This window comes from Rhinopithecus bieti, unplaced genomic scaffold (assembly GCF_001698545.2).
Source record: "Rhinopithecus bieti isolate Rb0 unplaced genomic scaffold, ASM169854v2 scaffold_6782, whole genome shotgun sequence".
NCBI lineage: Eukaryota > Metazoa > Chordata > Mammalia > Primates > Cercopithecidae > Rhinopithecus > Rhinopithecus bieti.
In genome coordinates this window covers 333,542-347,054 of record NW_016805866.1, presented here as the reverse complement: position 1 = coordinate 347,054, position 13,513 = coordinate 333,542, and the positions used below count along the sequence as shown (strand labels likewise).

The 13,513-nt window shown below is 39.3% G+C and overlaps 1 protein-coding gene across 1 annotated transcript in view; it reads right to left on the bottom strand.

Moving 5' to 3' along the window:
* Positions 1 to 13,513, bottom strand: part of LOC108530786 (neurexin-3-beta) — a 394,243-nt gene that overhangs the window by 143,231 nt on the left and 237,499 nt on the right. The gene's annotated exons all lie outside the window — the stretch shown is intronic.

Below are 13,513 nucleotides of genomic sequence, written 5' to 3'. Positions count from 1 at the left end.
GGCCTTAGGAAACTCTGTAGCTAAAAGGACCTTCCCAGTTATCCAGTCTTGAGACAAAGGGCTGAGTCTTGATAGATTTCCCCAGCTCCATCATCCATCATTAATTGGATATGGGCCACCCCTCAGGAAGGGGCTTGACCTCGGGCAAGGTGGCTTCAATAGTCAAAGGCAGTTATTGATGAAGGATTTAGCCAACAGCCATCAGCCAGCATTCTAGCAGCTAAAGTGGAGCCTTTGCCCTGAAGGGGGTATCTAGCCACAGTTCACGTTTTTAAATTATGTGGCTGTATTACTTAGGCCAACCACAGTGGCTCACACCTGTAATCCCAGCACTCCGATGCAGGAGGATCACTTGAGTCCAGGAGTTTGAGACCAGCCTGGGCAATAAAGTGAGACTTCATCTCTATAAATAAATAAATAAATAAGATATATATATATATATATATATCTTATTTATATATATCTTATTTATATATATTATATATAAACACTATATATGTGTGTAGTTTACATTTTTCATAAAATGGTTGAGCCATTTGCCCCTGGACATACAGCTTTGAGCAAGGAAACTAGTACTTGAAACCAGAATGGCCCATCTCTAAAGCTCATCTGGTTGTGTGGGGCTCAATCTCTGAGATTCTTCCAATATAAATATTCTGTAAAACTCTTCTCAGACCAACACAAGAAGATATTTGCCATAAACATTGCAAATTTAGTCTCCAGGACCAAAATATGTTTCAATCACTTTACTGTAACTTGCTTTACAGTTTCTATTTTTTTAGTCAAAACATATATTGTTTACATTTGAAATTTGGTCTTTTTTTGAATAGAAATTAAAGGCCCTGTTCTTGGAATAGACCTCTAAATGTAGATGGTTGCTACCTTTGCAACTGTACTAGCCAATCAGCATGCTAAAGTGTTTGTAAAAAACTGGGCTACAAGTGAGTCTGCTTATAGTCTGAAAATATTTAAGAACAGTACCAGACTGTGTATTCCTTTAAAGCAGAAACATTTCTATTTCATTCTTTATTTCTCCAAAGTCTTGCACTTATGAGACACCCAATGTTAGTGGAATAGAATATGTTCTCCACAAGAAAAGAGGGCTTTTTTCTGTTTGTTTACTGATGTTGTTCAAGTGCCCAGGACAGTACCTAGCCCATATTAGGCACTCAAATAGCTCAAATATTTGTTAATCAAATTCAACATCAAACTAAAATTGAAGTAACATGGGGGCACCTCAGTTATACATCTCATGTCCTCATAAACCAGACTGTGGAAGTACAGCATTTTTTAAATCAGATCATAGTACTCCTTGCGTAGGCTAATGAATTTGCCGTTTTGTCAGTAGACACATGTGTTACAATAACACTCTTATTGTGGCCCTGTCTTCCCAACTAGGACCACTGCTGTGCAGTCCTCTTAAATGACAGAGCCAGAAATCATTTAGCAGTCACCCTTTCTTTGAATGAGAAACAGGAGAGAATCAGACACTGATTTATACAATATATAAATAGATTTTTATTATTTTTTTTAAGTAGCCCTTTCAAAAGCTTGAAATCAACCAGGATAGGGAGGTAATTATATTAAGGGAGTTACGGAGCAATGAAATTATTCTGTTTTTTGCATAAATGGTCAGGGATGCAATTTGCATAAGTTGTATCATACTGATTCTAGCAGACAGAGACTCAATAAAGACAAAAAGAATACATGCAAAAATAAATGCCTAGGGAAAAAAATCAGAAGACACAGATGGAGGCATTTATTATTTTTGACTTTAAATGGAAAACAACAGCAATAATAAAACAAACAAACCTCCAAATAAAGGACAACAATCATAACAAAACCCCATCCAGGTCAATTCTCTTTCATAAAAATTGTCTATTTCTCTCTGTCCTTGCTCATTTCTCCCTCATAAAATCTACTTTCAAATGTCATCCCCTCCCCCTTGCCAATAGATCAAGCATTCTGTAACAGGATAGATAGGGTAGTAAGGAACTAATAATGATAATAATAATAATGAGAAATGGCCTCAGAGATATATTTCATGCATCTTCCTCTCTCCTTGCCTGTCTTCAGTAGAATAGCTTCCCAGCCAGTGGGGCATTAATCATGAGAACAGCAGCCCCGAGATAAAGGCTGGGTGAAATTTCATCGTGCATTCCAGTGTGAGTTGTGGGTGCATGAATATGTGTCTCTCTCAGTATCTGAGAGGAGAAAGTGGAGGGGCAGAACAGAAAAATCTGTCATTTTATACATTTATACTGCTTCAAATGGTCAAGACTGGTTCCCCATTGTTACTGTGGATTAAAATCATTCACATCCTTCTGCTTCCACTGGAGGTCACCTCTCAGAAAGGGGCATAAATATTATGACAAGTTAAATTCTACCTACTTTTATTTTCCATCTGCCTTGGGGTATGCAGTAAAATAAGGAGCATCTGAAACCTGGAGCATCACTGTCTGATGGGATACGGTTTTCTCTGCTAATCCTTAGTGAGGTATCCACCCTTTCACTTACATAATACTTTACTTTGGGTTAATAAAATTTTCTGTCTTGAAGAGAACTGAGCTAAGTTTGGGAAGACCATTTGGAAGAGATAGGTAAACAGATGCCACAATTACTCAGCAAGGAACTGTAAATATTTCCTAGAGCCTTGCTCTATACTCTATAGTGAGATACACATATGTGCAGCATGAGATCATCTGGGAACTTGTTAGAAGTGCATGATCTGAGATGCCACCCCAGACGTAAATTAAAATCTGTGCTTAATAAGATTACCCAGGTGATCTGTATACACACATTAAAGTTTAAGAAGCACTGTTCTCCATAGTACAAGCAAACACATGAGCATCCTCCCTCTCTCCCTATGTCTCTCTCTCTCTCTCTCTCTCTCTCTCTCACACACACACACACACACACACATAATAAGATGGGGCCAGAGATATAAGAGGTTGCATTATACACACAAGTCAATCAAATTCCCATCAAGTAATTCAGTGACTGCTAGCCACCATACATGTGGTATGCATTTATTTCCCCAATGATTTCATCCATGAATGATGAGAAAATCAAGGAGAACCTTACATTCACCATTTAGCTAACAGAACAAGCTCTCTAGACAACCCAAGGCGTTAATTAGAAGGTTTCAAAAGTCGAGGCTGTCATAACAGCCTCAGTGTGTTTCTAATTTTTACAATCATTCAAACATGCACCAGAAAGGTATGAAACCACATCCCACCCCTCCCACTGCCTTGTCATAGACAGAATGGAAATACCTGCCCTGATGCCTGGCAAGTGACAATTGCTGCTTGAAGTCATTTTCCTATTATATATAAATAGAACATCGTATGTTTTCAGAAAAAAAAAAAAAAACAATTCTTGAACCTCAGTTTAAATTGGAACCATTGGTTGGTTTTTTTTTTTTTTTTTGATTCAAGAGACATTTATCAAGTACAGTTATTCCTGAGCATCTGTGGGGGATTGATTAGTTCCAGGGCCTCCCATGGATGCCAAAATCCTCAACTCCTCAATATGAAATGGCATAGTATTTGCGTGTAACCTATACACATCTTCCTGTGCATTTTAAATCATCTCTAGGTTACTTATAATGCCTAGTACAATGTAAATGCTAGGTAAATAATTGTTATACTGTATTGTTTAGAGAATAATAACAAGAAAAAAGTCTGTACATGTTCAGTACAGATACGATTTTCTGAAAATATTTTTGATCCACAGTTGGTTGAACCCAGATGCAATCCCACATACGCAGAGGGCCATCTATAATTTACCTTTCACATAGAAGCAGTCATTGTGATGCCCCACCCGACAGCTTTCAGCAAAGAGGGGAGATATCGAAAAATATTGTTTATATTATGATTTTAATTATATCAAAGATATTTTATTCATCCCTCTCAACCTAAGCCATACAAATCCATGAAATGGGCACATAATTCTTATCGCAATAATTACAGAGCATCTCTGCTGTCTTCCTCTCCTTCTCAATTTTTCCTTCTTCTAATTCATTTATCCCTACATTTAACTGTCCCTGTGGGTGTGCAAAACACTATGTTAGATAATGCTAAAACAAAACTTTTTATTTTATGAGGAAAGAGCATAGGCCCAAGGAAGCTAATTGCCATATCAGAGACCACAAACTAACAACAGAATAAAAAAGAAAATTTAGTTGCAATACTGGTTGATCAGCTGAGACCTAGATTGTAATCCCATTTAAGACAACAGCAATAATAATCTTTGATTGAGTCCCACCCATTTAAGCCCTTGACTTATATTATCTTAACCTATCCTTGAAGTTGGAAATCATCACTCTATTTCAGATAATAAAAAAATGCAGCTCCACAAAGGACCCTGGCCAAAATTCTACAGCTGGAAATTAAGTTCTGCCTAGAGTCATGGTTTTAAGCACCTCTCCAGTCACGAGCTAAATCTCCTGATGCCTGTTTCAATGCACTTTCCTCCATACCAGGCTGCTTCCTCCTAACTGCCTTTGCCTACTTTGTAAATAAATAATATTGGCCCCCACTGCCTCTTCACTCTGATGATAAGCCTTTGCTTAATTTACGTTCATTCATTTAACACATTTATTTTTCTTCAACTGATGTTTTTGAGCCCTGCTTCGTGGCAGGCACCATTCTAGGCTCTAAATGTCCAATGATGAGCAACATAGATATTGTTCCTTCTCCCAATCATCAATATTCTTACAAATTATCACTAAAAATGGGTAAACACAAGGCCAAACTATAGGGTTGCAGACATGAATAAATGGTGCTCATACAATATACTCAGCCATTAGACCAATGTTGGGGACCAGCGTCAGCACCACCCATAGGGTACTCGAAGTTTGGTGGCAACCAAGGAATGAGAAGAGACAGGTTAAGAGTGTATAAAGAGTGGGGTGCCAGGGGGCCAATTGTAAAATGGAGGCTGCAAAGGCACCAAGCTCTGGTCTCCACACTATTTATTGAGTACAGTCACTTAGATCTAAGAAGCAGATGTTCAGGGGTGAAACAGTGAAGGGAGGTGGTGGTGTGTCATACACCTAATCTATAGCAATGGCGGTTGCGGTGAATTTTCTTTGTGCTGAAGCAGCATAAACTTAACTACTGATTTATTCTTTAACTTATGGGAGAGCAGCTGTGGGGAGTGGGCCTAACTAGGAGCTGGCATATCTGGCCACATTTCAGTAATTCAAAGCAGTGTCTTTCTCCTTTGAACACAGTGTTTACAGATAGGAGAGCAGGTCTCACTCTGAGCATGGGAACATGATGGCAATTAGGAGGCTTTCCTCCTCAGAGGCCTCTTGTGGCTTTCCACAACTTATTGTCCCATATTTTTATGGCCAGTTTATGCAGGCACCCTATAAGCCCTTTTCCCAACAGACCAAAAGAAAAAAAAAAAAAAGTAGTAACTGGAAGCAGGTAGGAGGCTCCTAAAATCTACCCAAACACATAGAAAAAAAGTAAAAAAACCTCAAGTTAATTTTCCACCCTTACCAAGTAATTTTTATGTGCATATATTTGAAAGTGGGTTTTAGGAGAATTAAAGATTCGGTTATTTGGAAAGGAAGAAGAAGAAACTGGAAAGGGAAAGGTAGGTGATATTACATTTCCAAAAGTGATTTGAAAACTATATGTGCTAGAATTAGCCCTTGCTTCTGGCTAGGCAACAAGACCAGAAGACAACAAAAATAATCTTACATACCAGAGACAAGGTGATATCTCTGGGACTCCTTATTCCTACAGCAAAGATCCAAGAGCAGCAAAACCAGTGATGCCCACCCCTCACTGGTGAGCCTCATGAGGGAGTGGCCCCTGTGAAGCAGGGGCTTGGATTCAGCCTGTAAATATCATGTGGCCTGTGGACTCCCTGAGAAGGTACTGGTGGATGGTTGACTATTTCTACCTTTCAACCAACATTGACTGAATGTTACTCTGTGCTCACTACTGTTCTAGGCACTGTGCTATTATGGTGCCTAAAACAAAGATCTTGCCAGCCTAGAACTCACAATCTACTAAATAGGGACAATAAACAAATAAATATGAGCTAAAATGTCAGGCAATGATAAGTGGTATGAGAAGTAACAAAACAGGAAAAGGCGATAGAGTGTTGTATTTTACAGATGGTCAAGGAGGTCCTTTCTGGAAGGTGCAATATAAGCGGAAACCTGGGTGAAGTGAGGGAGTGAGTACTGTGAATAGCAGGGAAGAGCTGTTGCAGGCAGAGGAAATGGCAGGTGACAAGGCACAGGCAGGCTTGGCACATTCAGGCAGGGCTGGGAAGATTGAATGAGTGTAAAATTTAAGGAGGGTTTGCTAAAACTTTGTTTTCAAGATCAATCAATCATTTTACTGAAATATTTTAAAATCAATATTAATGCAGGAAAAAATATGCAAAAGCAAAATGTCACATATCAATTTTAAGATGAAAATCTAAGCTTGCAATTGCATAATCCCGCCTCACCAGTTTCACCCTTCTTCTGGCTCTGTGTTCAAGAAGGATCAGGAAGACCTGTGTGATTGGAGCAACGTGGTGGAAAATATGGTCAGAGCAATAGGAAGGAGGAGAACCATATGCCACACAGCAAGGATTTTGGCTTTAGATTTTGGCTAAAGAGTCTGTTAGGTAATTAGGAAAACCACCCTGAGGTTTAAAAACACTCAGAGACCTCCACCTGTGGGTAGCCAAGAGCTGACCCCACTTCCCTCCCAGATGTTCAGATGCCTAGAAATAATAGCCAGCACTTTATTAGTAGTTATGGTGGAAATTCCATCCTATAAATATTATCCCCTAATTGGAAGGGCATCTCTATGACTTCCCCTGGGAGCTTCCAGACTTCCAGCCTGTCTGCCATCAGGACCCTTTCATTCACTAGACCTGGTTTTGGGAAGCACCTCTTCCATCCACCAAAATTATGTATTAAAAGAAGGATGAAAAGAAACTACACTGTACTCTTTTCACTGATCTATTTGTACTGCCAACATCTAAGTCTTTAAGAGACAGGTAAACCCATCAAGCTCCTTTTTCTGTTGTTGTTAGAACTATGCAATTCCAGAGAGTAAATGTCACCAGAGAATCTTACCAGGCAACAAGTAAATTAGAGTGCCATTTCTTTTCCCCCAAATTATTCACTAACAGGGAAAAAGAAAGTACCTGTGTAAGGGTAAGGAGAAGACAGAAGATATTTCTTGGCTGGCAGCTAAAGTCTAATTAGACTGACAAATCTTCAGCGCCTTCTCCAGTTATGAGGCTTGGCAGGAAAAGAACAAACCCTGGAGCCTCACTCACATTATGTAAGGCTGTTAATCAATATTAGTTGAACTCTGCTCCTAAAAATAAACTTCCCCTGGAGGCTCTGTTGTCTAGTGGTAAAAGTGAGGAGATGAAAACTGTGTAGATTCCTTATGTCATTTCTCTCAAGCTGTAGCAGGGAAAAGGTGGAAGAACCCAGAGGGGATCATTCTTTGGGCAAGTATAACCACTTTTGATACAGTGTGATCTACATGCTGCTGTAGCACAGTATTTGGGGATAAAGTAGATCTATCTTGTCTCCCAAATGCAAGGCAGTTTGATTATTCGAAGACCTGGAAAAAATCTGAGGTTCTAGTCTGGGCCTCGAAATCTGTGTGTCATCATAGAACCATGTGATATTGCTAACATTTAACCATTTTGATCCACAAAAATAGTGGTTACATACACTTCGACCTAATAGAATAGTCTATGTGTTATAACTGTTCAGGAAAGCCAGTTCCCACTCCAGAATATGAAAGAGCTTGCAGTTGCCGTCTCTCCTGATTGATGAGCTTGGGGCTCTGATTCAATCTAGGGCCCTTAGAAGAGATCCACGCCCTTGCGAGTCTGTATGAGTATGAACAGAATTGTTCCTGGGCTTATCCAGCCCTATAAGAAGGCTAAGCTCTAGGGAGATCTGTGAGTTCTGGGAGAGTCTCTTAGGCTGAAGGGGTTTCCTTATGTGAAAATTTTTGGTGTAAAGTTATGGGGTGCTTTTCACACATGATTGCACTTACTATTTACAAGGAGCCTATGGGAAAGGTACTGTAAGGCCACTTTTACAGATAATAAACCTGAGGCTTAGAGAGGCTAATCACCTGCCCAGAGATATACAGTAATATGGTTTGGCTCTGTGTCCCTACCCAAATCTCATCTCGAATTGTAATCTGCACATGTAGAGGGAGGGACCTGATGGGAGGGGATTGGATCATGGGGGCAGCTTCCCCACCCCGACACCCCGGCCACCATGATTGTGAGTTTCCTGAGGCCTCGCCAGCCATACGGAACTGTGATTCAATCAAACTTCTTTTCTTTATAAATTACTCAGTCTCAGGTAGTTTTCTATAGCAGTGTGAGAACAGACTTATACATACAGCTAAGTAACTGGAAAAACCTGGAGTCCAGCTCAGAAATTCTGACGCAAAAGCCCATGCTCTTCAACACACTGAGACTCTACCCAGAACAGACATTGCGCAGGATCAACATTTTAATCCTAAGTTTTTTCTTTGTTTTGTAATCATCAGTATCAAGGCTGAAGCATGCTTCTTACTGTCCCCAGTCTGACATTGAAAAGCTAAAAGTACTTTGCCTATAAGAATTTTTGCAAAGCATGAGAAATTGTGGCTTCCTTCTGGAATTTTCAAAAGTGGTTCACATTCAACCACCAAGTTTGTGAAGCTCGAGATGAGAATGAAATCTCACAAACCTCTTAAGTCTTTCATTTTGACTATTTATAAGGATAGTTCCAATCCAGGCTGAGCATTGTGATTTTCTGGCAATTTTCAGACAGCAGTGGCCAATGTCAAGGTGACTTTACCAATGCCCGGCACAGAAAAAGTATGTCCTGATCAGTATCCTGCTAATAGTTTATAAATGATTCCAAATGGTGATTTGCACAGAACACACTGAGCTTTTTTTTTTTTTTTTTTTTTTCTGCTGATAACTCAGGATGGAGGCTTAAAGTAAAAGAATACATGTTAGTGGTAAAAGACTCTTGTTTCTCACTTTTTCCTTCTATCCTGAAGGAAGACCAAGGAATTTGAGTGTAGACTGAGTTGAACTTTTCTATTTTAGAAGGTGACCTATCAGCACCATGATAATTACCCACCAATATTGGGGTCAGTTGTAGAGGAAGTGTTTGTGCAGTTATTGGGGCATTCTTGGTAGTAAGATACACAGGGAGCCCATTTCAGTTTACCCCTCTGGGTTCTCTCCCAATTGGCAAAGATTCATGCCAATACTTTGATTCTGGACCCCTTGTTACTCACAAACTCCCTCTTATGCATTCTCTGTTCTACTTGGACTTGGCTATCTCTCCCAGACATTATCATCTCTGCTTTTAACAACTTAGCTTCTGACTGACATTTGTCCAACCAGGAACATGTTCCTCTCACCACCTGTCCAATTGCTCTCTTTTTACAACAAGGCCTAGTAGAATGAGTGCATGAGATCCAGTCAAGCCACCCCAAGGACCACTTGCCATCCCCAACACAAAGAGCCATTCATGAGTCAGTACTTCATATTGATGGCTCATGTCAAACCCTCTTGCCCTATTTTAGATTGTAAATTCCACGAAAGTAAGGAACCTGGATTTCTTTTCTTTGCAACATTAAAAGACATGTGGATAGACAGAACATATTTTCAAAGATTCACAGAACTCTAAGCTGGTTTAAAATAAAACAGAAATTTAAAGATGGGTAGTGAGGTGTCAGAGAACCCTGTTCCTGAGATCATAGAAATTTTGATTTGCCAGGACTAATTTCAGCCCCTAAATTCTACTTGGATCTACCTTCAAATCTCTATTTCCCCCAAACTTCCTAGCCCCTACTCTAAACTACAGCCACTACTCTACCCCATTTTCTGAAGCAGATATTTCCCTGAGAGGATCTTGATTTAATACACCAATTGTGGGAAACAGACTATAATAATAATAGTTAAAATGCATGCAATCTTACTCTGAATGGTACACTTATTTTAAGCATTTTACTTATATCAACTCAGTTATCCTTATGACAATCATATAACATAGCCACTAGAAGTATACCACGCTCCCTACTTTATAATGTGGTAGCCTTAGTAATGTGGTAGACTTAGGTTGGTTGCAAATTATTGCTACTCCTCCTCCTATTGAGAAGTGCTATTTGTGTCTCCTCTGAAACTGGGAAAGCTCTGTGACTGTTTAGACTAATAGCATGTTGTACAAGGGACACTGCCAGTTACCTAGCCCAGGCTAGATAAAACTGGCACCCTCTACTTCCTGCCCCTGGAAGTACTCTCTCTGGAAGCCCTGAGCCTCTGTAAATAGAGCCCATCTACTTTGCTGGAGAAACCACAAGGAGAATCTCAGAGAATACATAGAGAGGGAAAAGGGCCCTGCTGAGTCCCATCTTCCCAGTTAACTCACCAAAGCACAAGGTATGTGAATAAAGCCAGACCCTCCAGGCAAAGTCAGCCGCTGAGTGAACACAATTATCTCTCTAGATGGGGCAGAAGAATTGCCTTGCTGAACCATGCCCAAATTTCTGTCTCACAGAATTTTGAGATCTAATGACATAATTGTTTTAAACCACCAAGTTATGGGAAAGTTTGTTTCATAGAGATAGTTAACTAGAACTTACATGACTTGTCTGGGGTCATGTAAGCTAATATGAGGATGAACAAAGTTTTAAGCCCAGCTAATCTAGCTCCAAGTACATGCACTGAATCACTATGCTATAGCCTTATCCCTGAAAAAACACAACAAATTTGGCCAAAGCACCCTGACCACCATGGAGGAAAAGCTTTCCTCAAGCTATGCTACCTTCTATTGTTAAATGACTCTAAAGTAGGTAATAAAGCCTGTCTTGTTTTCAGATGTATTCAGTAAATATTTACTGAGCACCTATGAAGTACCAGGCCTTTACTTGAGAATTATCACTCACACACTTGCTTTCTCAATGCACGTCTTAATTTTTTAAAATTCAATAGAGTACCTAGAGATATCCTTCTCAATGTAGGATCAAGACCTGATGCTTGGGCATGATTGCTATGAGTAAATTAACATCATTCAGGTTATTCACAGATAGTTCTACACTCTTACCTGTAACAAAATGGAATCAGAAAGATCAAAGCACCAATTACTTCTAAGAGGCTATAACGCTAGAGAGACATACCATCTCAAAAACTACTTGTTCACATTCACACACAGTTAAGAGCAGCACTGAAAGCACTTTACAGTTTTCCTTTGATCTGAAATCAACACTAACCCAGGTCGACCAGAAAAGAACTCCTAAAAGGATGTTTTCTTCGCTTTTGCTTTAAGAAAGAACTAGAGGATTTTCAAACAGACAGGTGTTTATACTGGTGGACCCATGTGTTTAATTTCTTTCTCCTAGAGGAGTCTCATTTTAGGAAAACTTTGCTTTAATAATGTTATTAAAGCAAAAGAGGACAGACAGTGGTATCATCTGGAAAATGTTCTATGTATGATTTCGCATATAGATAAAAAAGTGAATATGAAATCCAGTCTTCCCTACGTTTTCCCCACTCACTTCTGAAGTATCTCCCAGAGATCAGACCTTTATGAATCCTCCTCATCTAAGAAAAGTAGTGGGGTCACACAGGCATATTAATGCATCCGGGAAGGACCTTCCTTACCTGCCGTCTCTAGAGTCTGGGAATTGTCCTAAACCTTGAATAGAATTCAGTAGTTGTTGGGTTCCCAGTCCTAACATAGGTTTGGCGTGATCAACAGAATGTGTTTAAGACCAGACTAGGCTTGAAGATGAGGCTATTAAGTTTTTATGGACCACAGGGCAGAGTTCTGATGACTAGTGGTCAAGAACAAAAAAGATTTCCAAAACCCTTGACACAAAGTTATTTCCTCTAGTTAGTCTTTCAAAAAATCCAGGGCTTTTTAAACCCCTCATCCCAGTCTAATCAATTCCTGTAGGCTATTAGCTTTCCTCCAAGAAGATGTACTTACCCTAAAACCAAAGAGTCTCAACAGGTTTATAACTCATTTTTGCAGACTTGGTAGAAGTAAAAGGAAAAGCATACAAATGTAGTTCAATTATGACTGGACTTAAAGAAACACAAGCCAGAGAGAGGCTGTTGGAGAAGGCATTCCCAGTTGTTCACCTCCTCTAAAATGGCCATACGTTCTATAATGTTTAGAGTTACAATCACTAGCAGGATTTTGTATCTTGTACCCTACTTTTCTTCCAAAGCTCTGACTTTCTTAGTTTGTGGAAAGACTTTAGGAACTCACCCAGTTTATTCCCATTTATGTATGTGCTACAGGAGGGAAAGCCAAAAACCAATAATTACTACAGCTTGGTTCCCAAATCCCCATGTAACATTAAATCATCTCAAGGTCAGTGAAAATTTGGACTTACAAAGAACTACAGGACCAGCCATTCCTATGAAGAAAAAGCCATTTTCTTCTCTGCTTCCCACAGAGTTAGCAGAATACGTTCTGACAGAAACAAAACAAGTCTGCCAAGGCCTGTGCAGACAGAACTATCCTTTCACCAACAATAAACAGATCTGCTCTTGAGCTAGAGAGAGTCATAATAGAAATATACATTGCCTTTTATCTTCTTTTCAGTGAGTAGAGCAAGGCATCAGGAGTTATTGGTTTAATATCAGTAGGGAAGAGCTATTTTTTTTTCTCTTGAGCATGTGCATAGGTATGCATGTAATAGCATGTGTGACTGTAACAGTGCTATGCTAACCAGGTTTTTAGAAGCCTTTTGAAAACCGTAAAATTGCCCTTATGACATTGTCAGCATATACAATTTCAAATTGTTACTATGGAGACATGTAAAGAACTGTCTTTGCTCAAGGAAAAGGAAAAAGGAAGGCAACAGATAATACACTTACCATTACCTAGCTCACATATATTTAATTCTGAAAAATGGGAACACATAGGTGGTATAATTGATTATTGACTTTAAGTTAACAATGTCCATTGGAGTCAATGTAAGGGTGATGTTAAAGACACAACTGAGCTCCTGGATAATGTCTTAAAACTGAGAAGCAAATGGGACAAGTGCTAATCTACTGAATGTTCTATAAACACTAACTAGGCTAGGGGTAAGTAATTGTCCCACAAGCGACTGGAATATCTTACGGTATGCCAGAGCATTTAAGGTTAATAACTCAGTTAACCTCCTGCTCCCTACTAACTAGATTTAGCAAATGCCAAGGGAGTCAGTGAAGTATTAAGCTTAGTTTGGATATAATTACTTTCAAATGGAAAAAAAAATTGCCACAAAAACAAGGACTTCCGGTATAGCCAAACTCAAACCTTCAATTTTCTACTATAATTAGTATCTGGATCAAATATGAAGAAAACAAAATGGGCACAAACCTGACACATGATTAATGAGGACTTGATAACAAACACAAAGACTGCATTTTACAAGGATTAGTTGCACTTCTAACTTTAACTTCCCCTGATTTAATGGTACCCATTGACCTCAATAATGAATGATTCATGTTATAG